Here is a 21,183-nt window from a genome sequence, read left to right as displayed (position 1 = left end):
AGTTGGAAAAGACCTTGAAGCTCCTCCAGTCCAACCATGAACCTCACACTGACCGTTCTCAACTCCACCAGATCCCTCAGCGCTGGGTCAACCCGACTCTTCAACCCCTCCAGGGATGGGGACTCCCCCCCTGCCCTGGGCAGCCCATTCCAACACCTGACTACCCGTTCTGGAAAGAAATGCTTCCTAATATCTAGTCTAAACCTGCCCTGGGGCATCTTGAGGCCATTACCTCAGGGCACAGCATGGGGACCACTGGCAGGGACATCCCTGTCCCCACCCAACCATGGCGGGGTGGCCCAGGTGATGGACACAGCCACGGTCAGCATCACCCGAGGCTGCACCCACCACGCTCACCACGGGCAGGGTGCCACCATGCTGGCTCAGCTACCAAAAGTGAACTTTCTGTATATTTTGTTCCCTCCAGGCAGGAGCCCCATTTTCCCCAGGAAGGGGCTGTGCCCTGAGCTGCCCTGCGTGTCCCTGAGGTGCTGGGCAAGGAGCGGCCACACGCCATCGCAGAGCGTGGTGGTGGCAGGACAAGGTACGTGGCTGCGAGCCGGCGAGTGGTGAGAGCCACCCGACCCACCCGGCCGGCAGCTGCGGACCCAGTAGAGCCTGCCCACCCCCCCGCTGCCTGCCCCCCCCGGCCTCAGCCTGCGCCCAGCTCCAGGAGGAGGATTTTTCCTGCTCGTGGCAGCAGGGTGCCCCAGCCAGGGATGCCCACGGGGAGGCTGGACTCTCCCTGCCGGCACCTTCTCCTCCTCTGCCTGCCTCGGGAAGGGGCTGGGATCTGGGTGCGATCCTGCGTCAGCCTGCCCGTCGGGACTGGGCAGGGGCACACCATCCTGTAGGGCTTCTGGAAGCTGGGGACCCCTAATTGCCCAGCTCCCTTGGGTCTGGACCAGAGTGGATGACTCTTTAATCCACCACACTTTCGTATCTTTATTTATTGTGTTTGTGTGGCTGCTGAGCAGGTTAAATGCTCATTACAGCAAGGATGGGCAGTGCGAGGGGACAGTAAATCAGTGCAGTGCATGCTAAAGCACAGTAAATACTGCCCTTCCGTGCTCCTCTCCCACTCCTTTTATTATCTCCTTTTAATGTGCTTATGGTTTTTATTTCAGTGGATCAGCTGTCTTTTTAAATGCTGTTGTTCTTTTCTGTACTTGGACGTGAGAAGAGCTGTTTTAATTTTAGTTACTCATGCTTGGTAAAAACTTTAGTGGTTAAATTGTCAGGAAAATCATAACACCAAATGTCCTGACTCTGCCAGGGGAAGCTGGAGAGCTGGGGAGGCTCTTCCAGTGCCAGGATGCTTCAGATAAGGCTGGAGAATGGAGGAGGGAGAGCAAACACAGTGATAAGGGCATAAAACACTGATATCAGGCACTGCAGCATTTGAAGTACAGGAGAAAGAAACCCAGACGTTTTCCAGCTCCGCTTTGCAACAACGTGTTTATTGAGTATGCTTTAAAAAAAAAACAAAATAAAAAGAGAAAGAGGAGACCAAAGAGATGCATAGACTGCCCTATTGCATGCTCTACGCCAAGGTACAAAACCAAAACTACTTTGGACACTGGATCTGTCGCTGTAACTGTAGCCGCACCAGGATGTTGTATGTGCAAGTGCTTGGGGCGAGGTGACACAGGGCTCGACCGAGAGCTGGGAGAGCGGCACCAGCGGGTGCGATGCAGCTGCACGGATGCCCACATCTGCCTTCTCATGCATGCAGCCAAAGACCCATTGCTTGTCCGCCCTTCCTAGTACGCAAGGAGCTGCCTGCCTGCCTGCCTGCAAGCTGACCACAGCACAGATGCAGTGTGCTGGTTGACCGACAGCGGTTTCCCAGCTACGCCTCCTGCCTTTTTGGGAACTCGCCCTCTTCCCCGCACCCTTCCAGCAACCAGCATCCCTTCCAAGTCCCTCCTCCTTGTCATCTCCAACTCTCACCGGTCCCAGCGGGCTGGGTGGGGGAGAGAAGGGAATGGGTGGGAGGCAGCAGGGTTGGTTTTGGCCGAGGCAGTGCGTCTCCCCACCCAGCCCACCTGAGTTTCCAGCCGGTGCCGCTGCTGCCGACACCTTCCTCCCGGCCGCAGGTGGCCGGCTCAGCACACCGAGCAGCTGTTGGTCTTGTTCATGGGAGGCCTCAGCGCCTGCTCCTTGGGCAACGTCTCCCTCCTCTTGCAGAGTGCCGGGCTGAGCCGGCTGGGCAGGTTGGCTTGCTGCAGCAGCTCCCTGAAGACCTCCAGGACGTTCTCATTGTCCTTGGCTGATGTCTCCACAAAGCGGCTGTTCCAGTCCAGCTCCACCAGTGACAGAGCATCCTCCACCGGCACCTGCCGCTCGCTGCCGCTCTCTGCCTTGTTGCCGACCACCACGATGGGAGGGAACTTGTCTTCTTTCACCTCCAGGATCTCCTCCCGCAAGCTCTTGATGCTCTCAAAGGACTCGGCATCATCTACAGCATAGACCAGGGCAAAGGCATCACTGTTCTGGATCGAGAGTTTCCTCATGGCCGGGAAGGAGTAGCTGCCACTGGTGTCCAGGATTTCCACCTTGACCCTGGCCCCGCTCACCTCGTACTCCTTGCTGTGCAGCTCCTCCACCGTGCGCCGGTGCTTGGGTTCGAAGGTGTCCATCAGGAAGCGGTGGATGAGGGCCGTCTTGCCCACGCCGGCAGCACCCAAGAAGACCAACCGCACGTGGTTCTTCTCCTTCACCACCAGGGACATGGCTGGGCACAGAGGGGACGGGATGCTCTGCAGCTGGCGCTCACCCCACGGATGTCCCTGGGTGGCCGCAGCCCCAGCGTCTGTCCGTCTGTCCGTCCTCCCCTGCACTGACTCAGTGCAGCCAGGGAAGTTTGGTGCCACCTCCCTGAAAACTTCTCCCGGCTGTTCTGCCACGGACACTACAGTCCCCGGGTCCAGCTCATCTTTTATTCTGGTTGCTCACTGCCATGTGGCACCAGGCTGACCAATCTCCGTGGGTTGAGGGTGCTGAAGGAGGGAGGGGGGCGAGTGGGGTGCTCCGGGCCAATCCGCAGAGCTCAGTCCTGGAAAGCCACTCCAGCCCTGGAGAGCAGCGCGCTGCGTTGCACATTGCACTTGCATTGCCCGCCGCTGCCGGTAGCACCGCAGAGCCGGCAGCATCGCAGCCGTCACGCTGCGCCAGCTGTCCTGCCCTTTTCTCCTCCCTGGAGATTAACGTGTGTCTCTTGGCGTGGGTGTGCTGGCGGCAGGGCAGCTCGGTGGGGGTCCCCCACCCGTTGGGTGGCTCATGGCCGGACACGGCAGGGGCTGGCCGCTGTCACCTGCAGCGTTTCTTGCGCTTATCTGGGGCTGGGGACTTGTTTGCAGACAGGGTTGCTGCAAACGTGCCCAACTCTTCCGTGAGCCTATGAAATATTTGACCTAAGGGGAAAAATAAGACCTCCTTGAAACTCATGCGTCATAACCTCCACGTTCAGCTGTCAGTTATTCCGTGATTTTATGAAATATTTAACCTGAGGGGAAAATAAAATCTCCCTGAAAACAATGCAGCGCCATCTCCATGAGCAGATGCTGAGCAGTCGTGGGTAGGAACGCTGGCCGTGACCCAGCTTCAGTAAAACTGCAACCCAGAACAGTTGGGCGATTTACTGGGCGGAGAGGTGGTGTGTGTGCCAGAGTCCGTCTCCACGTGGATGGGCATCACCTCTGGAAGGGGGTTTGCTCGTAGAGGTGCAGGTTGCCCCGTCTGGGTGTGTTTCCTCAGCGCTCACTTTCCCTACTTCATGCCAGAGTTGCTTCAGAAGCTGATTTATGCACAAGGGGAACTTACTCAAAAGTTAAAATAAGTTTTTATCCTAAATTTGTGCATGTGTGTTTTTTTCTAACTTTGGACAAGTTTTTGTAGTTTTTGCAGTTGGTTTTCTTTCCATAGCAAAGTACCAGTTTCGATGTTTAGTTCTGGCTGAATTTATTCTGTTGATTTCAAAAACCCTTTTCACAAGAATTATTCCTGCCTCTTAATTCCCCACTGGGGTGAGCACAGTCCTGTCCTCAGCTCAGCCTGCCCTGGAGAAGGGGGAGGCTGGGTCCCTAACAGGACTGGCAGTGGGCCTGGGGTCCAAAAGTACCCAGTACACCATGGCACCCTGTGGGGTTTTGCATCAGCCAGTGATGCACCTTCACTCGCACACGTGAGGCTCTCTCTGGAGAGACGGGCTGTGCTGTGAGGAGAGCCCAAAGGCGATGCCAGGGACTGAGCCGCAGGAGTTAAAAGGAGCTGAGGATGCAGAAGATGCGATGGCCTGGCTGTAGGACCTCAGCGGGCCAAAAGCCAGGAGAAGGGGTGGGTGAGCAGAGGGTGCCGGGTTTAGGCACATGAACGAAGTGGCCGATCATGTTTTGGTGGCTGACATCACCATCAGTGGAAATGAAGAACCAAAGACGATGAGGAAGCAGGGCGTGACAAGTAATCTCACCCCAGTTATGGAAGCTGTTTAAAGCCAAAAACAATTTTTTTTTTTAAATTAGAAAAGAATTTGGTTAATGCTTCTTTGTGCTTAGATAGACATAGCGACAGGTTTTCAAGAGAGGAGATGAAAGGGGTTGCCCACAGTTCCTCCCAGCTGGCTACGGTGAAGCTCTGCAGAGCTCAGCCAGCTCTCGGGAGGTGCCAGGGCCTGGGCGATGCCCTTGCCACTGTTTTCTTTCCCAGTATTTCATCCAAAGGGCTGCAAAACATGGATCTGTTCAACCTCGCAACACCCAGCATCTCTCTTACAGGTGCAGAAATGGTGCCCAAGGTGAAGGAGGAACCCATGGCAGGAGGGAACGGGGACCCTGGGCTCCAAACACCCCGTCCTGGCTCTAAACCACCCCCGTTATTGCCAGCACCCTGCAGGGAAGGAGCCACAAGCTGATGGACACACTGAGAAACGCCGAGCAGCAACACCAGCCATGGAGGGTTTCCCAAATGGTGGCTGGGGAGGTGCCCTTGGTGCCATGGGAACCAGCACTGGGTCACATCGCTACCGCTGTCTGCAATTTGAGTCATTTCTGCAAAGAGTAGATGTGTCCTGCGTGGTCTGGCCAGGACGAAGAGCCAGCCTGGGCTGTGTTAGACAAAGAAATGTGTTGCAGATAAGAAGCTCCCCTGCCTTGGCGCTGCAGTTGCACACAGCCTGGCTGTACATCCCCAATGATTTTTCACATCAGTTGTCTCCCCTTAGTTTTCACATCTGTGCTGCTATGGTTACCAAGAGCCTGGAAGGTTTTAAATCTCCCTCAGAGCAATGGAGGATTTCAGGGGTAATCTTGTTAAGAGATGAGCAATGAATATTTCCAAAGGCCTTTTGCATGAATATCTCGTTCCGTATTAGCTTATGGCCACTGACAACAGGGAAAGCAAAACGTGGGGGGACTGTGTGCAAGGAAAGGAAGAAACCAGAGAAGGATGAATGCAGTGACTTGTTTTCCACTGCAGCCTTTTGTGCCCAGAATGATCCGCCTAAATACTGTATTTTTCAAGGAGGGCTTGGCCAGCCAGCTTGAGTGAGGTATTATTAAAAAAAAAAAATATTTCCCCCAGGGAAAGACTGACAGGATCTTTATGGGCACTTGGGGATGGGGCCACTCATGGCTGAGTCCTACAGAAAAGCTCCGCATGCCATGAGCCATGTGTCGGTCTGCAGGGACCCACCGCAGTGGCGGGCAGAGCCAAGGTGGCTCTTGGCTTCTGCAGGGCTGTGGGAACGGCCGGGATCCAGCCTCTGGGGATTTAGTAACTCGGGTGGAGCGTTGGATCCTGCACTGAGGGCATGTGCTGTGCCCATGGGCACCGGAGCGTGGCAGGGGCAAAGCCTCTGCCAGCACTGAGCCAGGAGAGGGGAGCGTGACGCCCCAGGGACAGAGCAGGGGGGGAGAACAGCCCCGAGCTGCTGGCAGGGAGGAGTGCAGGCAGCGGGAGGAAGGATGAAGGCATGACAGCAGTGATGGGCAGGAGCTGGGGTGGGGCACAAACCAGCTGGGGGGTGGGTTTGGGGCAGGTGGAGCCCCACACCCAGCAGTCACTGGCAGGTCTGGAGTGCTTGGAGACGTGTGACAAGAGGGTTCTTGGTCATCCTCACCCCAAAGCCAACCCTGCAGAGTTGGCAACCCCTCCACGGGCCAGCAGTGGTGGAGCAGTGGGATACCCCAGGGAGAGCTGATGGACTGTCCCCAAGGTCCCAACTGGGGCACAGACAGAGCAGCAAGCTGAGCGTGAGACACCAGCCAGCCCCTGCCTTCAGCAGTCAGGAGAGGGCAATTTGGGGGTAAACGCTGGAAAATGGCTTGTATGCTCTTGCTTCCTACCATGTGCTGGCCGGGGAGAGCTGGGGAGCAGCAGACGCAGGGACCAGGGGAGGCACAGGGATGGGACAGAGGAGGGAGCTGGACCCCAGCCCATGGAAAAAGCCAGCAGCACTTAGAACAGGAGAAACTCAGGGCTCTGTACAAGTAATGTGGTCCCCTCCCATTGCTGTTCACAGTCCAGGCCGTGGGACACTGCGGTGCCTCTTCTGTTCCTGAACCAGCCCACGCACAGGAGGGACAGAGCTCCCCTGCTGCAGGGCTGTGAGCTGAGCTCTCCCAAATAAAGGTCTGAAAGTTCCGCCGAGTTTTGCGGCATCTTTTACAAACATTCGTTTTTATTTCACCAGCAAGCCTTATGTTTGGTGCCTTAAAGTAACTGTGTGAGGGGAAACCCAGAAGAGCACACGAACCTCTCCCACTGTCCGAGTGCTCCCCAGCTCCGCTGCCGGACACGGCTCGGCTGCAGCGCTGAGATGCGCATCAGTAAGACAATCTGCAAACTTCAGGAGCAGCCCGCGCTGCGTCTGGATGTGTTTTCAGGGAGCTCATATCTCGATGATCAACTGTCACGGTTCAGAGGGGACGGTGGCTGCCGAGGAAGCCAGGAGCAATGTTCTGTGGCCCGGCACTGGAGCAGCTGGTGCTGGGCATTGCTCCAGTCCCGGACACGGTGCCCCAGTAACCTGCGCTGCCCAGCGAGCGCATCAGCACGGGGCGGTCACGGCCAGGGTGCAGTGCTTTCCTAACCACTGAGAGAGATGGGCCTTGCCCGCTGCTCACAGGCAGTGAAGCATCGTTAGAAATGGGGTGGCAAATAGTCAGCAGCACTGTGACACATTTCCATGAGTCTGGGACAGCTTCTGGAAGCTGATGGAGCTGATACATGGCTGACTCCCATGATGGGGTGCCCGGTGCCTTTGTGCCCCATAACAGGACACAGAGGCAGCGAATGCAGCCCGTGCCCACAGGATGCTTCTGCCCCACACCACCCACTTGTGCCTCTGCCGCCTGTTTCTGCCCGTGGTTAAATTCATGGTGTATGTGAGAGCAGCTGCATTTTCAGGAGGGCTTTCTGGCATTCCAGCTGAGAAGGTGAGAAGGAAGTGATCAGAAATGAAAAACCCCAGTGAGACCATCACTACTGTGTCCTCAGCGGCTGCCCATCGCCGCAGGCAGTGGCCAGGCAACAGCCTCGGGGGGTGAAGCATCCCTTCTCCCACCCAGAATGAGCCCTGGATGGGAGACCAGGCAAAAACGGAGAGGGGAGGAGATGGCTGGCAGTGAGCTACCTGTCTGCCCGTGCTGCCTGTATCAGAGGTCGGCGAGGCAGGTCCTCACCCCGGCGTGGGGACACCGAGCAACACAGGAGTGGGTTAAACCTGCCTCTCCCGGAGATTAAATCCAAATGGCCTTTGATTTAGCGGCAGGTGAGAGGAGAAATCTGAACCGCTATAGCTTCCGCCCCCACTTTAAAGGGGAGCCGCAGCCCTCCCTGATGCATAGATGGATCAGCCATACGTGGAGCTCCGTGCCGCCTGTCTGGAACAGCGTGTCGCCGGATGGATCCTGTTCCCAGCGCCGGCGGGGCTGCCGCGGGGTATGTGCCACCCCCAGCACAGAGACCTTTCAGCTCAGCCCTGTTTCAGGGGGGCACATGGAGGTGACCAGCCCCGGAGAGGGTCACACCAACCCCAGCTCCTGCCCCACTGCCTCCCTGCTGCCTGGTGACCCCATGGCAGGTGGGGTTAATGGCTTAATTAAAGGCTGTAGTTGCAAGAGGTGAGGGCTGAGGTTCGCCCATAGCCTCAGACCAGGCATCAGCAGGGCAGGGGGAGGAGAAGAGAGTGGGGCTGGATTTGGGGTCCTCTGGCAGAGGAGGGACTGGAGATCCCTGCTGGCATCACCACCTGCTTTGGAGGGGACCGAGGGCATCCTCTTGGTGTGTCCTGCCTGAGGGGACAGATCCTCCCCCGGGGATGGGGCTGATTCAACCTGCAGCTGGGCTTGTGGAAACCAATGTGGCTTGTGCAGCTCTCGGCAAGGCTGCTCAGCCCCGTGTCACGGCCGCGGCAGCCGGTCTCGGGCACAAGGGCAAAGGGAAGCTGGCCCTGTCACGGGCACTCCCCAGCTCAGCCCTCCTGCAGCTGATCCACCTCTTCCAAGAAAAAGAGGTTATCTCGGGTTTGAAAACCCACCTTGACCCGAATGCTTGTTTGCTGCCACAGGCCCTGCACCCCCCCGCCGAGGGGGCCGAGGGACCCGCGCCAGCGCCGGCGCTGCGGGGGGGCGGGCAGGGAGCCCGCGAACAGCCTGTACTAGACAACCCCGGGTAATAAAATCTAGTCTCCCTGTAAACAAATGTCTTGCTGAGGACTAAAGGGATTTAGCGCAGCTGTTCTCAGGCTCGGAGGAGTTTCTATAGCATCTCTTATCTTGCCCTGGCTGGGATTATTAGCTGGAGCAAAAAGCTCGCCTCTCTTTGGGCCACCGACATGGTTTTCCCTCGGGTGACATGGGGTGACACGCTCTGCAGCAACGCTCTCGGGTCATCAGGAGATGAAATATGTGATGTTGGGGTCTCAGACATGTGTCTCTGCAGCCCTGAGGTGCCATGCGGGGGCAGGGCTCCAGCCCACCCCCTCCCACAGCAAGCTGCAGTGGTCCCAGTGGTCCCAGTGCCCAGCTCTGCCCAGCTTTCCCCGCTACGCTGGCACCGAGGAGGGAAGCCCAGGCCTGGCACGTGCCTTAACCTCTCTAAACACAAGCAGATGGCTTTGTATTAGCACTGATCCACTTTGAGGGCCAATCAAGCCACCAGCCGGTCAATGATGGGGTGTTACAAGTGTTTCCCCGACACTGCTCCCAGCAGGGCTGAGCTCCTCCACGCAGGGCTGCAGCTGCAGAGGTGACGGGTGTGTGGGCTGGGGATGGGGACGGGGAGGATGCCATGACCGCCCCCTCCATTCACCCTTGGCCACTGCAAATAAATCAGCCTGGGCATTGGTGGGAGGCCTTTGCCTGTATGGCTGATGCTACCATAGGGGTGAAGCCCCAGATCAAGACCAGTCTTGCTGTCCTGGGTTTGGGGTACAAGCGGGGAAAGGCTGGGAGAGGGGCCAGGAGCAGATGGGGGGAACAGGGATGCTGACAGATCAGTGGGGCTGAATGTGAAAGATGGATGAAAGGAAATGGTACAAAGTGTAATAACATTCACCAGGGCAGGACTTGCAGGGGCATATAGAATCACAGAATCCCAGTATCATTCAGGTTGGAAAAGACCCTTGGGATCATCGAGTCCAACCATCAGCCCTACTCTACAAGTTCTCCCCTACACCATATCCACCAACATCCCATCCAAACAACCCTTAAACACATCCAGGGATGGTGACTCCACCCCCTCCCTGGGCAGCCCATTCCACTCTCTGACCACTCTTTCAGTGAAAAATTTTTTTCCTCATGTCCAGTCTGAACCTCCCCTGTTGCAGTTTAAAGCCGTTCCCTCTTGCTCTATCGCTAATGGCTAATTACCTGTGAGAAGAACCAGCACCAACCTCTCTACAATGTCCTTTCAGGTAGTTGTAGAGAGTGATGAGGTCTCCCCTCAGCCTTCTCCTCCTCACACTGAACAGTCCCAGCCCCCTTCAATAGCTCCTCACAGGATTTATTCTCCAGGCCCTTCACCAGCTTCGTTGCCCTCCTCTGCACTCGCTCCAGCCCCTCGAGATCTCTCTTGTATTGAGGTGCTCAAAACAACCTGGCAGCACATCTCGGGATGAATGATGCATGTCCTTAGCATGCACAGGTGAGTTATTTCCAAGAGAAAAATGGCAGAATTAGGTAAGAACAGCCCTGAAATACAGTGTAGGATCCTGCCATTGTCCAAGAAACTTAAATGTGAAGAGAGGAGCTACTCTGAAGCTCAGAGAAAGCCTGACACCTCCAAGCGATGCCTGAAGGTGTTTGGGGAGCCAGGAGTGGATATATGTCTTCTGGTGGCAGTGTCAGAAGGGAGATGGGCTCTTCAGCCGATGCACAGTGTTAGCCCAAGGTCAGGTACAGCAGGGTCTGATCTGGCAGGAGATACCCGAGACCCCAGATTCAGGTGACAGGAGCGCAGAGGAGGGTTTCACAGGCACCCCACCAGCTTGCCATGGAGCTGGCCTCAACCCCCCTGCCTGTCTTCACCCCTCCAAGGTTCTCCCGCAGCTCGGGCTGGGGCCACGGCCCCTCTCTCCCAGGCTGTCACCGAGGCTGGCAGGGACGCTGAGCCATCGTCACGACTCGCCTCGGATCCCAAGCAGCCAGGCTGCGGCTCCTGTCCCCGAGCAGCGTTTGCAGCTGTGCCTCCCCCGAGCCGTGTCTGAATGCGAGCAGCACTCTGCATCGTGCCCCGGTGCAAAGGCAGGCAGACGTGATGCTCTCACCCTGAAAACTAAACACTTTTTTTTTTTTCCCCCCAGGGTGCACGAAAATGTCATGTTGTAAACATCCCCCAGTGATGATGCCTGTCGCTGCCCAGGAAGGCCCATTGCCCACTGACTGTGTGGCCTTGACTCCTTGGGCTTTCATACCACAGTCCTCTACCCCTTCCCCAGCGACCCTTTGTCCCTAAATAACAAAAACCTTTATATCATGGGGCAAAAGTGACCTCAGTGTTGTCCAAGATCTGAGCTCATTTTTGCTGTAGCCATGTGGTCAAACTGCTCCTTCCTTTTCAGGGTGTGTGCAAAGGATGGATCTACCAGAAAACAAGTTTGAAAACAAATGAGGTTTTAATTAATTTTACAAGGGGGCTGGATATTCCCTCTGAATGTGCCAAGTCCCACAGTGTGGGCTGCGTGTCCCCTGCCCCAGTGTCCTGCGAGCTGGGGGAGCAGTGACCTGGGGCAGCAGCTCCTTGGCTGCAACCTTCAGCTGTTGAGTTTCAACATTTTGGTCTGGCTTCCCCCAAAATCTCTCCTCCTGTCCCTTTTGGTTTCAGAGGAGGAAATGCTCGCCACGCACTGTCCCCACTCCCTGGCCGCCCTCTCACCGAAGCAGGTGTCACTGTAAGAGCTCCTGACAGTGCTGCTTGAGCAGCCACTGTCTCGGCTCTGCAGACTGTGCCAGCGGCTCCAGCGCAACCATGGCCTGTCAGGACATTTCATGTTTAAAACATATTTTCTGTCAGTGAGTATCAGCAGCCATCCCTGTTCAGCCCAGGGACACCACCCCGCTGAGCTCCTCCGTGCCCGGCTCGGTGTTGCTCTCCGAACTTCTGGCATCCTCCCAGCCCTTGAGCTCTTTTGGTCTCCCCAAGTTGTTCTTGTTTTGAAGGAAGCAAATTGGTGTCGGTGAGCCGTGTGGCACCTTCCCCTCGCTGCCTGGGGTTGGAGCCTGCTGTCGTGGGACTCTGCCCTGTCCCAAAGGACGAGCCTTGCTTTGTCTCCGGTTTGCAGAGCACCCTGGCCACCTCTCAACCAGCTGCGAACAAGAAAAGGCCCCTCTCGTGGTGGTTAATGGGTGGCTGCATCCCTGTGTGAGCAGAGGCGCTGGGGACTGTCCCCAGCGGGACAGACACTGCTAGCTAAGCCAGGAGGAGTGATGCTCTGGGAGTAAAAGCTGAAGAAGCCTAAAGCACATTTGCAAGAGGAGAATGGGGGGCAGGGGACATTGCATGAGTTGACCTGGGGGTCCGGTGGGGAAAAGGGGGAGCTCAGGCCTCCCCTTCCCTGCAGGGGTGGAGGACATAGCTGCGAGCCGTGGTGTCTCCTGGCATCAGAGCTGCTCCCAAGTGCCTGAGCAGAGCTCTGTGGCTCTTCAGTGGCTTTGAAGATGGGGGATGACACGGACTTCACTTCCATCAGCCTCCTCTGGCATCAGCATGAAGCAGAGATGAGCTGGCAGTGGTAAGATACCCCACGCAGCTGCTTTATGCTCAAAATCAGGTCTCATTTTTATCAAGGCCAGTGTAACTCCAGTGGCACTGGGAGGGGAGGGGACGCTGATAAAACACCAGGATTTGAAGACCTCTTCACATCTCCCAAACAGGGCCATGCTCGCCTCGTGGGTCAGGCACGACCTCCTGCAGCAACTGACTGCTTTTGTTTTCCCTGTGCAATGACCTGTGTATGTACTCATGTGTTTCTCTCCTCTCCCTTCCAATAACATTTGAAACAATTGCCCATATTTAACCAGAGCTGATGGATGTGGCTTGTGCTGATGCTGGCCAAGTTCCTTCTTGTTTCACAGCAAGGGTGTGGGAAGGCAAAAAGTCTCAGTCTTCAATCCACAGCTCGGTCCCTCTGGCTGAGTGCTGCAGGCCAAGGGGTGTTGCCAAAATCCTCTGCAGGAGCAGCTGCAAGAGGAAGAGAAGTGAAATTTTTACAAGGTAAACTGAGTCAAGAAAGGCAAAGCACTGCTGTTTTCCCTGGGCAGCTTCTTTAAAGGTGAAAATAAAAGTGCAAATCTGCAAATTGCAACTGTCCACCTGGGCTGCAGCAGAGACACATCCCTGGGGGCTGCCAGCCGGGGCTGGACCCCAGGCAGGGCTCCAGCCTGCTCACCTGCATGGTGCTACTCACCCTGTATGGGGTCTTCTCCAGCCCGGGGTCCAGCGGGGCTGTGGATGCTGAGAGGAGAGCACCCAGACGCCTCTGAGGTGCTCCCGGGCGCCACGTGCTGCTGTGCCTGAGCGTGCAGACCTGTCCTGCAAAGGCACTTTGTCCTCCTGGGGAGGCTCAGACCCATCTTACTTGCACTGTGGCTGCTGACAGGTACAAGTTAATCTGTGCAATTAATTATCCACCCAGTCGCATCCCTTCTCTGGCCTCTAGCAAGCCCCAGAGGAGGCTCGGGGAGTCCCAAGCTGAACTGCTTCAGCAGAACAAGAACGAGGGCACTTTGCGGGCAGTAGCACCAGTGGGCTCTGCAGCATCCCTCCCTTGTGCTAAGTGAAAGCACAAGCCTTTGCCGTTATCAGAGGACCGAATATCTGGAAAGGAGCAATCCTCTTGACCTATACTTTAAAACTTTTAAGCTGTGAGACTGGGACCAGGCCTGCCTGAGCCCGGGGAGAGGGGATTCTTGGCTGCTGAGACCAGTGTGTTGATTTAACCAGCCCTTGCTCTACATCCCAGCCCAGGGCACGGCCGGAGGGAGCACATGTGGGACCACTCCTGACACTGGGAGCAGAAGGATGTTTTGCTGGTTACCACCACCACCGTCTGTCCCACTGGTACAGCACCAGGCTGGTCCCCTGGGCCTGATCCACTCCTGGTGCCAGCATTGGCAGGGAAACCTGCCCCAGCTCTGAGAGCTGGATGCCAGGAAACAGGGGCTGTGGCACAGGCTGCTGGTCTCTGCAGGTAGGGTCACCCTGCTGAAGCCTTTTCCTGGGAGGGATGGGGAGAAGGAGCCCTGCGAACACGCAAACCTGCAGTCGCCGCAGGCAGAAACATCCCACGATTTCATTTCCAAAAGCCTGGTGACTCTGCCACTCCTGCCCTCCCATTGCAAGGAGAGCAGCAGCCCAGTGAACTCCCACAACCTCCCATTTCCCAGGGCCATGTGTCCTGACTCAGTAGAAACCAGGAGGTGGGCAGGCAGCATCCCAGCACGCTCACCGGGTCCCAGCAGAGCTGTGATAGCCTGAGCGTTGCCTTTGGACTGGGGAGCACCTCCCAGCGACTGAGGCTGTTTCAGGACAGCTCACAGTATGTCCCCACCACCACGGCCACCTCCACCTCCTTCAGAGTCACCCCAAGTGACCGGCTCAGCCCAGCCAGGCTTGCACTTGTTTGTTAGAGAAGAACCATCCGGATTGAGCCCTTCCTTCAAGGATGCTGTTTCTTGTCACTGTCACAGCCACAAAACGCTAAGGCAGTGCCATGAAGCATAAATGACACTTTCTGGCAGCTGACATCTCCAGGAAGAGTTTAGCATGAAGACAAAATAACCCTAAGGTGAGTCAATGTTCTCAAGCTGCCATCCTACAAAGCCCAGGACGCACATGATGCCCAAACAGGAGAAAACAAAGACGAGGGTTTGTCCTAGATCTGTATGACGACTGCCAGCAGTGCGGGGCGACCTGACACGGCCAGATGTGTTTGGCATTTCTCTGGCCCTGCTGCCTCATAAATTGGATTTGCTGCCACCATGTCACGCTCCAGATGACAAGGTATGTGTGTCCCGGTGTCGGGGGGCCATGGTTGTACGGTGAGCCTCGGACAAGTGCTGGCATCTGCTGCTATCCTCAGATGGACTCAGATAAAAGGGTCTTTCAGGGCTGAGTTCACCTGTGAACGAGGGGAATAGTGTTTGCACACACATGGTTGTGTTTGTTCATAGTGTTTGCAAAAAAAAAAAAATGTTTGCAAAGCCACGGGGCCAGTGCTGAGCAAAGGCAGGGTAAAGCACGCTGCTGAGAAGGGGCTGCAGGGACGTCCTCCTGCAAGCTTCTAGCTGCTGCCTGCTCCATCCTGGCTTGTTTAAAGCTCACTCCCTTTCTTTTTTCCCCATATATTTATTTTTATATATGAGGCACGATACAGGCACTTTGTAAAGCTCATGTTTGAAGATATGGTTTCTGTCCTCTCCCATCCAGCCCAGCTAAGGTAGCTTGGGATGGAGGACTGGAGAGGACTGCTCTGCCCACGGAGGGATGCTGCCCTGCGGCTGCCGGCACTTTGCTGCGTGAGCCCCTGGGAGCCTGCAGTTTAGAAGGCATTAAGGAATCTTGCAAAGCTCCTTGCAAAGAAGGGCTGCTGGAGGTTAGGAAAAGCACTCGCATTGTCAGGGGACTTAAATTTGCCACCAAGCACCCCTGCTGCAGCCTGGCACTTGTTCAGCTTCGGTGTCCCTCTGCCCTTAGCCAGGCACTTGCTCCAGGGCTGAAAACACTTTTTTTTGGCAGCCCTTCACATGGAGCTGCAAACCACAGATGAAATTTATGACTTTGCCCCCCCTGAACCAGGAGACTGAAACTTGTGGGATGAAGACAACAGCTCTGCTCTTTGCTTTGCCTTCACCTGCCAGGTTTGAGCTCCTCAGGTCGCTGCTTGAAAGCATCTTTCCCCCAACCTCTTCCAGGAACACTGACACCAGCAGCATCTCCCGTCTGCCCCGGGGGCTCTCGGGGGCCGCCAGCATTGCAGGAGCTGGCAGCTTGTGACATCGGTGGCCTGACTCAGAGCCCCGAAGCCTTGCCTGCTCCATCCCCATCCGTCCCTGCCTGCCCACAATCTCCACGCTCCGCTGGCTCTCCTGAGGGAGGTTGGTATGTGTGTGCCAGACATTGCTCCAGGTCCCCACGGTCTTTCTTTTCATCCCTGATGGGTTCCTTGAACTGGTTTCTTAACCCTGCCATTCCTCCCCCGGGGTGGGTTGGGGCTGCTCTTTGGGCTGGGCTGGAGGAGTGGACAACTGCACCTCCACGGAGAGCCCCAGAGTGGCTGCAGGCACCGCCAGGTCCCTGACATGACACGAAGCCGCAGCAGCTTTCCAAGAACCCAGTGCTGTGTGTTATCCACTGACCTACTTCTCACCCACTCGCCTGGCCCCTCGCTAATTAACTCGCATCCTCCCCCCTCCTCCTCCTGTGGCTCCACATCGGATCCTGAGCCAGTCACAGCAGCCAGTCCCCAGCCCCCGGCCCCCGCAGCAGAGCCCTGCTCCCCCACCGCCCCGGGAGGGGTCCAGCACCGTCCCCAAGGATGTTATTTCAGATCCACATGCCAGCAGTGCCCCACAGGTCTAACTCACACCCACAAGCACTTCTCTGACCCCAGCCCCCAGCGAGGGTGATCTAGCAAAGCAAACACGGAATAGCGTTGCAGCTTTTGAGCCTGAGAATATTTTTTTCTTCTATTTTAGGAGGCAAAGACCAGTGGCATGTTCTCTGGGTTCCCCCCTCACGGCTCCCCCAGCAGCAGCATGTCCCATGGAGGTTTGGCCCACGTTCCAATGGGGTTTTGGATATCTGCTTGCACAGATTGGTGTCACTCCTCCAGGTCCCCCAGAGGAAGGGCCTGGAGACGTGACTGCCGAGTTTCCTGCTGTGGAAGGTCCTGCAGGACGATCTCGGCAGTGCCACGAGGGGTGACTGGGCCAGTCTGGTGCGTCTGCCTTCACACCAGTGCTCCCTGTGGCCACGCTGGTTCCAGTGTGGGGTGGGTCTACTCTCACTGGTTGCCAGCCACGGGGCCACCACTTGGGCTGTGCCTGGGGCTTGGGACCCTCCAGCTCCAACTCCCCCCTGCTCTGCACGAGTCCTGGGCAGCAGCACCAGCCACCACTTGGCAAGATCCTGCCTCATCCCAGGTGGGGACGAAGGCTGCTGCTCAGCTCTGGAGAGGTCCCTTTGGCCCAGGGAATGGGATTTACCATTCCTCCTTCTCCTCAGTTCTTTGCAGATCCCCTCAGCAGCATCTAGGGCTCAGGAGAGAGCGGGTGAAGAGTGGGCTTACTCCTCTCTGCCACACAGCAGAGCATTAAATACCTTCAAAGAGAATCGTTCATTAAGGCTGGTGCTGGCTGGCCGGCAGCAGGGAGCTCTGCACGCCCAAACCCTGAGCTCTGGGGAGGAGGAGGATGGTGCAAAGCAGAGCTGGAGCTCCTGGCCTGCCCATGGAGCAGTGCTGGCTCCTGCGCTCTTCAGATGCTGGGGGGCCCTGGGTGGCTGCAGCAGGGCACTGGGATGGGGCCAGCAGCTCTGGGGGATACTGGGTTGCTGTAGGGTTATGATGGGATTGTTACTGGGTGAGCTGGAGGGGCCTGGTGACCTGGCCCGTGGATGCTGGCAGTGGGGTGATGTTCCTGCCAGTGCCTGGCAGCTGTCCCTGCTCCAACCCTCCCTGGGGACAGCTCACAAAAATCCTTTCCTGCTTCTTCTCTTGCTAAATTCTTGTGAAGGACAAAAAAACCCACCCGTCTCTGTGGCTGCCCAGAGCTTCAGAAACAAAGGAAGAGGCATGCAGGCAGCAGCTTGGCAAGATTGCTGCAGAGGGGCTGATGGAGAGACGGGCCCTTCCCTTGCTCAGGAAAACAGGGTTTTGTTAAGGAAAACCATGTGGAGGAGGCTTCCCCGCAGGGATCCCATCTACAGCTGGCCTCTCTCTAGGGCCAGAGCTGCCCCAGGAGCTTTCACCCCCAAAGTGGCCCATGTCCAGCAAGATAAACATCTTCTGGCTGCTTTGCTTGGGTCTGGTTGGGGGTGATGATGGGTGCTGTGGTCCTGCGGGGCCACCCACCTCCACTGCGTCAGCTCCGTGTAGGTTGGGCTGACGCTGGTGGCCAAGCAGCATCACCAGAGCCCGGTCTAGAAACCATTTCCTCATGGGTCCCTGGGCCAGGGAGCTGCTGGCTTCAGGGTGAAAAGTGTGGCATGGCTGGGGCTGCACCACGCGGCCGGAGTGTGAGTGAGCCCAGCGAGGCTCTGCTGGCACAAGCCACGAAGGGAGAAGGTTTCTGGGAGCTGTTATGAAACGGATCCATCACCGACTGATGAGGGATTTCGGGGAAATCTGCTGGAGCAAGAGCATTTTTTTCATTTCTACAGGATTTTTTCCACCAGCTCCTCAAGGGTTTTCACCAATGTTGACGAACTTAGTACTCTGGTGAAATGATGACTGGTTTGGAAGATCCTTGTTATCAGGAGAGCAAAACAAAAAGACAGGCTGATGCTTGAAGGGCAGGCGAGCATCCTTTCATCCCGGCCCGGGCGGTTTGGGGCGGCTGCTCCCCACAAAACGCTCTCCCTTTGCTGGACGGGGTTGCACGGGGGGACGCCTGCCCCGTTTTGCGCTCCCAGTATGGACCAGTGCCTTGGGGTGCTGGTGGGGGGGCAGCAGAGCCCGGCGGGGAGCGGGACAGCCGGGCCCCCCCGCCGAGCTCCTGCAGACAGGAGTCGTGGGGCGAGCGGCGCTGGGTGGCCGTGGGCCGTGCGTGGGCTACTGGCACCATCTAGTGGGCTTTCTGCCAGGGACTCGCCGCGCCGCAGCCACCCCAATTTCTGTGCCCCGTTCCCCGGGACAGCACAACAGCCCCGGCCCCCCCCGGCCTGCCCTGTCTGCTGCCCCACCCGTGGCTTTTCACCCCCAGCTCTTTGCCCCCGGTATGTGGGTTTTCTACACTGGGCTTGGGCTGGTTGGGTTTGTGCCCCCCCCAGGTAGTGCCAGACGGCATATTTGGGGGTACAGAGGCTTCCTGCAAAGCTGGGCTCCCCCAGGCACTGGCTCAGCATCGCCTGGGCAGAGCAGAGCCCGGCTCAGCCGCCCTCACCCTGCTCATCCCGGGGCCAAAGGGGGGGGTGGTCCAAGGGGTCAGCATGGGACACCCTTTCCCTTTCCTTTTTCTTTTCCCGTTTTTAAACAATTTAAAACACAGCTCTCAGGTGTGGGGCAGTGCTGGGTCACAGCAGCATCCCAAGCCTGACCTGCCAGGGGGATTGGGAGCCTGGACACCCCTTGGATCCTCCATCCCAGCGGGGAGCTGCCCCTTCAGGTCACCCCATGGCAGCAAGGGAAGGCTCTGTCAGCACCGAGAAAAGCCTGAGATTGATTTATTTGTTTGTTTATTAGGCCAGGAGGAGAGTTGGGGGAGGCTTAGCTCTGCCCCGTGCCAGGGCTGTGCGCTCAGGGGCTTTTCTGGTCTGTGAAGGGGCCAGCGTTAGCCCTGGTTTCCACAGCCCCCGTGTGCACGGGGGAAAGGGCTGAATCAGAGCTGGCACCAGCCACAAAACCGGGGCCCCTTCCCTGCTCCCCTCAGGCCTGCAGCTGCCAAGTGTCACCCAAGGGACCAAGGCTTACAGCATGACTTGGGATGAAACCAGCAGTGGTCGTAGGGGAGGGAATAAAAGAAAAACAACAAACTAAAAAATCCTGACCTTTTATTTCCCAGTGTCCGAACTCCTTACAACAGCATAAGTCAGTGAAATAAAGTTCTCTCTTCCCTTTCTCAAAAAATGAGACATGGCAAATAAAATAAGTTCTCTCCTCCATTTCCCAAAAAGAGAGACATGGCAATTTTTTTCTTTTTAGAGCTGAATTGTGCTGGATGGTAATGACTGTTGAAAGACAGCCAAAGCCTAACACTTCAGGCTTAGGATTTTTCTCTCCTGGAGGTATTAAGCAGCTCTCGCCCCAGGAAGCAGCTTTCCTGGCTGCTGCAGACTGCGCTGGCCTTGCACCTTCCTCCAAAGCTGCCGGCGCCACGCAGTCCCTGAGGAGCTGGGAGCAAAGCAGCCGGGGTGCAGGAGGGTGCCAGGCTGGCCCCGGCACACACCGGGTACCCCCAGCACAGCATCAGCACGGCAGCGAGGGCTCTCTGTGCGTCCTGCACTGTCTGTCCGCAGCAGGGATTACAGAAGTCTTTTTTCCATTGTGATTTTAACTTGTCTGCCTACACCAAGCACCAGAATTATCCTGTCCCACAAAGTGATGGGAAGAGCAAATGGTCCTGGCTGCTCCCGCAGGAAAGGGATGTGCTGCTACGTGGGCAGCGACACGGGCAGCGAGCCAGCATCAGCCCTGCTGCAGGAGAGACTTCGAAATGCCAGTTCAGGACCCTCCACCTTGGGTGACTGAGAATTTATGGGCTGGTTGGCACGCTAGATTTGCAAAGGACACCAGGGTCTCACACCTGGAGAACAGGGAGCCCTCAGCTTTGCAGGGAGCAGCAAGGCCTGGCAGGGGAAGGCAGGTGGAAAAAGGGCAGGTGAAATATCTTGCAGGAGTTTTGCTTTGTCTCAAAAAAATCCACGTAAAAACCCTAAAACTAAAATACACGGCTCAACCAGGTTAATGCTTTTCCAAGGGGAGATGCATGGCAGAGCAGCCCCGGCCGGCACCCTTATCACCTGCTCAGCTCAGAGGAGGTCTGAGACTCACAGTTTTAGTTGCCATCTCAAGAGAGGAGCATCGGCCAGGAAAGGCAGCTTTCCCCCTGCCTCCCCGGGCACAGCACAGCTGAACAGCCAAAGCCCCCTTCTTGTGCGGTGTCTTTTCAAGGGCTTTTTTATTTAGTAACGTCCAGAGCAGCAGTAAGCCAGTCCATTATAATTATGTGCTGGCATAAAAATATTGGCCACATGTTAAAACTTGAAGTAGGTCAGGCAGCCATCTGGTCTTGCTGACAGACCTCCATGACCATAGTTAAAGATTCTCATTTTAGAAACTTTACAGCTTGGATAAAATCTGAAAGACCGACCATAAATGGATGTTTCAGCCACTGCTCCAACTCCAGGGGTTAGAAAAACCACAGCCTGGCGTTTATTGGATTCTGTTTTAAAAATAGCTAAAGCTTTGTCTACTTCTACTGATTAAAAAAAAAATCTTAATTCCCCACATGTGATTGTCTCAGCCTCCCACCCAAGAAGGCACCAGTGGTGGGGGCAGCCAAGGAGCCCCCCGCCTCCACCCCATATGGCAGCAAGCACTATCAAACCCCTCAGTGTGCAGCTCTGCATGCTTATTCTTGGATGAGAGAGAATTATTGTACCTTTATATTGTTACATTCCAGTCAAAAAACCCCAACCCTCACAACCCTAACGCTGCAGCTGCGCCCACCAAACTCCAGCACAGAGCAGTGCAGCTGAATGTTCACCTGTGAAGAGGCACCCCCCTCCCCAAGCCCCCACAGCTCCCGGGGGAGCAGAGCAGCTCTCGCCAAGCCCCACAGCAAGGCAAGGCCTGCAGAGCTCAGAGCGATGGGGAAGACCAGAGTTTAGCGGCAGTTCTTGGGCTCAGAGGGCTGTGCCTGCACCAACACCGCTTGGGTTTGCCCAGGAGAGTATGTGCTCAGCCTAGGGCTACAGGCAGCCCCTTATTCTGCCAGAAAGCCTATGACAGGGCCACTGGGTAAA

General features: G+C 56.5%; 1 pseudogene; it reads right to left on the bottom strand.

The window, feature by feature from the left end:
- Window positions 1–1,439: 1,439 nt before the first annotated feature.
- On the bottom strand, window positions 1,440–2,885 carry LOC141933049 (GTP-binding protein Rhes pseudogene; annotated as a pseudogene).
- Window positions 2,886–21,183: the final 18,298 nt, after the last annotated feature.

This window comes from Strix aluco, chromosome 21 (assembly GCF_031877795.1).
Source record: "Strix aluco isolate bStrAlu1 chromosome 21, bStrAlu1.hap1, whole genome shotgun sequence".
In the NCBI taxonomy this organism is placed as follows: Eukaryota; Metazoa; Chordata; class Aves; order Strigiformes; family Strigidae; genus Strix; species Strix aluco.
The sequence above is the reverse complement of the archived record's forward strand: the minus strand, read 5'-3'. Positions and strand labels throughout refer to the sequence as shown.